Source organism: Tachyglossus aculeatus, chromosome X1 (assembly GCF_015852505.1).
Source record: "Tachyglossus aculeatus isolate mTacAcu1 chromosome X1, mTacAcu1.pri, whole genome shotgun sequence".
NCBI classification, from domain to species: domain Eukaryota; kingdom Metazoa; phylum Chordata; class Mammalia; order Monotremata; family Tachyglossidae; genus Tachyglossus; species Tachyglossus aculeatus.
Window position 1 is genome coordinate 122,979,242 of NC_052101.1, and position 4,723 is coordinate 122,983,964.

Here is a 4,723-nt window from a genome sequence, read left to right on the forward strand (position 1 = left end):
GGAATAATAACAACAACATTAATAAATAGTAATAATAATATTGAAGCAGCATGGCCTGTTGGATAGAACACAGGCCTGGTGTCAGAAGGACCTGGGTTCTAATTCCGCTCCACCACTTGTCTGCTGTGTTACCTTGGGCAAGTCACATAACTTCTCTGTGCCTCAGTTCCCTCATCTGTAAAAGGGAAATAAGACTGTGAGCCCCATGTGGGACGTGGACTATATCCAACCTGAGTAGCTTGTATCTACCTCAGCACTTAGTACAGTTCCTGGCATATAGTAAACGTTTAACAAATATAGAAAAGCAATAATGGTATTTAAGTGCTTACTATGTGTTCTAAGAGCTGAAGTAAATACAAGATAGGTTGGACACAGTCCCTGTCTCACATGCAGCTCACAGTTTAAGTAGGAGGGAGAGCAGGGATTCTCCAGTCCACCTGCAAAATGTAATTCCAATCCTGCTTCATTCAGCTGAATCTTTTTTTAATGTAACCGTTTTCACACTGATGAAGTCTTCCATCAGGAACAGGAGATGAGTTTCAGTCTTGAGATTTCAGGACCAAGAACCTGCATGATGGAATTTATTAGAATGCCAGGATCAGTTCCACTAACTCTTTTATCCTCTCCTAAACCCTTGGTTCCCCTCTCAGGGTCGCACCTGGAAAGTTTCCAGTTCTCTACCAGTCTTGGCTTTGGGAGGGAGAGTCAAGCAGAGGCATTTCCATTCCTAGCTTGGGCAGTGGCTAGTGAGGGGAAGGCAATCTGCTACAAGTTAAAACCCACCTGTGCTGGGCAGCAGAGGCATGGGAGAGAGTCGAGGGTGGAGGCTAAAGTTTACTGTGTGGAAGGAGGCAATGGTAAACCACTTCTGTATTTTTACCAAGAAAACTCTATGGATACACTACCAGAAGGATTGCAGATGGAGGTGGGGTGTTCTGGGAGAGATGTGTCCATGGCATCGCTGTGGGTCGGAGACAACTCAGCATAAGACAAACCTCTGGTGCGGTGCTCTGCATAGTCTGCTTCTTTCCTCACTGAAGAGTTCTGGTCTCTTCAGTCTCTCTTCAGGCAGAGCACCGTACTAAGCACTTGGGAGAGAAGAGCAGAAGCAAAAGACCCAGTCCTTGCCCTCAGGAAGCTTCCCAGGAACATTTGTTCCCCACTACTGGGAGCCAGTGGATGTGACCCTGACCAACAATTTCCAGAGTGGGAAAGGACCACTTTCAAAGCTCATCTGGCCCAGCCCCCTGCCTCCAGACAGATGGCTCACTAAATCTTTCTGAACCAGAGCAACGTTAGCCCTATTCCTGTGGTGGGAAGAAAGGGGTGGGGGAGTGTTGTCCTGAATTTTCCATCAGTTCATGACCAACTCAGATGAGATGCCCACCCCAATCTATTTTATATTGTTCCAAAACATCTAGCGGCCAAGCGGCCACTTTAGTAACCATCGTTCTCCACCTCCCACATGCATCCAACTCTCCCATCCCTCACCTTCTCCCACTCATCCATCCGCCCTCCTCTTGACCTTACCAACATCAACCAGGTATATTGTCACGAATCTCACCCCGTCACTGTCTCATTTCTCAGGTCTCCATTTTTCTCCGTTCTCAGCCCAGCTTTCCTTTGTGTTTCTTAAACAGGCAGGTTTGGTGGGTATGAACACAAGCAAACATGTGGGTGAAAGTGCAGGTGGATACACATTTTCGTGAGTGAGAAAATGGGAGTTCAGGGATGTGTATGTTTTGAGTGATCAGCTTACCAAACCCCAAAACCGAGATAGCCCTTCAGGTTACTGAAGCATGTCGGCTATTTGATTTGCAATTCTTTCCACTATAAGCTCCTCAAGAGCAGGGAGCTTGTCTACTACTCTAGTTGCTTACTGCCAGACTCCTAGTGCGGTATTCTGCCCACAGCAGGCCCTTGATCAATATTGATGATTGGACGAATTGGGGCCCCAGCTGTCTGTCTCCCCCATCCTGTTCTGGGGCTGAGGGACAGAGGGGATAGGCACATCACCCCCTCTGTCTCATCCCATCCTGGGGGAAAGCCTCTCTGCTCTCTCACTTAACTATGATGAAGGCCAGGTGAGAGGAAGGGCTGAGGAAGGAGGAGATGCAGGGAGACAGGTGGGCCAGCTTAAGAGAGAGCTGAAGTGGGCTGCAGCTGAGTGACACTTTGCTAAAGGGAGGAAAAGGGAGAGAAAGGGTGAGCAAGAGTCCTCACCTTTTCCACTTCTCCCTGGCTAGAAACTCCTCCATCCCTCTGACCATTTCGGTGGCCCTTCCCTGTCCTTCCTAAATTTGGCTGTCAGAACTTCACTGGGTATTTCAGGTGCAGGCAGACCAAGGGTTGATGTAGGGGTGAAAAAAACTTTTGTTTTCTCTGCCCTTCTTGAAGAGGTCAGCTTTTGAAGGAGTGGGGGGACAGGCAGCCAAGTGGAATGGAGACACTGAACCAGGAGCTGTGGGGAGGATGGAGGGAAAACAAGACGCAGCTCCTGAGCTCAAACTTTAATTGGGGAGGGCAGGCAAACATAGCCGGCAGTCAGATAAACAGAAAGCACGAGTGACGCAAAGACAGGAAACGTGTAAGAACCCCATAAGGTCATATGCTGCGGATGTGATACCGTGTTTGCATCAATAAAAAGTCCTGACGTACTGGTTCCTGGAGTGATTGGGGCGACCAGGGTCACAGCAGTTAATCTGGGAAGGCTGTCTGGGGAAGATGGGCTTTTCATGGCATTTTACAGGAAGAGAGGGACACTGTTTGCTGTTGAGGAGAATTGGGGGAGGGGACTACCTGGCAGGGTGAATGGATTGTGTGGTGGTTTGGAGATGTGAAAGAGAGGCAGAGACACAGAGGGAGAGAAACAGACAGAGAAACAGAGTCAGAGAGAAAGAGACAGAGGAAAAAACCAGAGAGAGAAAGAACACATCATGTCTGTTGTCCCAGGTAAATCTCTGGCTAGAGTCTGCACTTCACTGCTTTTCTGATTCCCTGCAGTTTAATAATAATAATAATAATAATGGCATTTGTTAAGCGCTTACTATGTGCGAAGCACTGTTCTAAACGCTGGGGGGATACAAGGTGATCAGGTTGTCCCACGTGGGGTTCACAGTCTTCATCCCCATTTTACAGATGAGGTAACTGAGGCTCAGAGAAGTTAACTGACTTGCCCAAAGTCACACAGCTGACAAGTGGCAGAGCCGGGATTAGAACCCACGACGTCTGACTCCCAAGCCCAGGCTCTTTCCACTGAGCCACGCTGCTTCTCGCTGCTTCACACTGCTGTAGAAAAGCAGCGTGGCTCAGTGGAAAGAGCACGGGCTTGGGAGTCAGAGGTCATGGGTTCAAATCCTGGCTCCATCAACTGTCAGCTGTGTGACTTTGGACAAGTCACTTAACTTCTCTGTGCCTCAGTTACCTCATCTGTAAAATGGGGGTTAAGACTGTGAGCCCCCCGTGGGACAACCTGATCACCTTGTAACCTCCCCAGCGCTTAGAATAGTGCTTTGCACATAGTAAGCACTTAATAAATGCCATTATTATTATTATTATTCTCTTATTCTCTATTCCTTGCACTCTCTTGGGTTGAGGCAGCGGTCTGGACCACATGAACATGTCTACCAACTCTGCTGTATTGTACTCCCTCAAGTGCTCAGTACAGTGCTCTGCACACAGTAAGAGCTCAATAAATACCATTGATTGATTGATGAACCCATCAGCTCTTTCCCTGTCTTGGCTCCAGCCAATTCCTTGCTCTCACTGGGCTTCAGGTTCTCTCAGCAGATGGGGGAGAGGTTGCTGGAAGTGGGGCGGGGGTGGCTTTGGGGATCCAATACCCCCAGTCATCTCCTGTTGGAGAGATGGGCAGACACTTGGCGATCTCTGGGAAACTGAGGCAATTACCAAAGGGTAGAGTTCCAGGGAGCCTTGCCACAGCCCCAAAGCCCCAGAGCCTCAAGCAAAGTGGGCATTGCTGAGGGGCTGGGGGCTTTCAGGGGTTTTGTCAGTTGCTTGGACTTGGGGTCCCCTTGGCACCCAGGGCATGGTGGTAGATTCATTTTCCTGGGGGACACCACCCCAGATCTCAGATGAGGTGCCAGGGCTCCAATTCTGCCCCAGTGGAAGGAATCCACTGTTGCCCATCCCTTGTTGGAAGTTTGGCCTTGTGCCAACCTTGGATCTGAACAGATATTTGTAGTTCCGGGTCCATGGAGCCCTCATCTCAACTACAAGCCCTCTGCTTTGACAGCAGAACAGTGGGGCTTCTATATAAACCCAGGCATTGGACAGAGGCAGGGGCAAATGCAGGTACTTGTACTGAGACACTCTGTTCCCTCACCCCCGGCCCCTGACACCCTCTCTGGGGTGCCCCTGGATATTTAGGACTCCCTGATTGACAAGCAATCCCCATCCACCCCAATGGGCAACAGCTCTGTCCCTGATCTTGGCCTCTGGGCTCTGGCTGCTTCTTCTCCCCGCCCCCATCCCCCTCCCCCACCTTCTGTCCCGCTCTGATGCACACACTTTCTGTAAATGACAAGCCAAAGCTCTCAGGAAGCTGTGCGGAGGCTCAGCGCCCCGGGACAGGAAGGAAGCCAGCAGAGAGCTTTGGGGTTTTTTCTTGAGCTCTCCCTCCACGACTCCCATCTCACCCCCAGCTGCGCAGTAACACAGACGTGGCTGGCCAGGGTACCCAGCCTGCTGCCACCTTCCCTGA

The 4,723-nt window shown here is 50.1% G+C and overlaps 1 non-coding gene across 1 annotated transcript; it reads left to right on the plus strand.

Moving 5' to 3' along the window:
• Positions 1-640: 640 nt before the first annotated feature.
• On the plus strand, positions 641-773 carry LOC119920150. Its single transcript, XR_005447915.1, has one exon. It is a non-coding gene; the product is annotated as a small nucleolar RNA SNORA7 (small nucleolar RNA).
• The last annotated feature ends 3,950 nt before the right edge of the window (positions 774-4,723 follow it).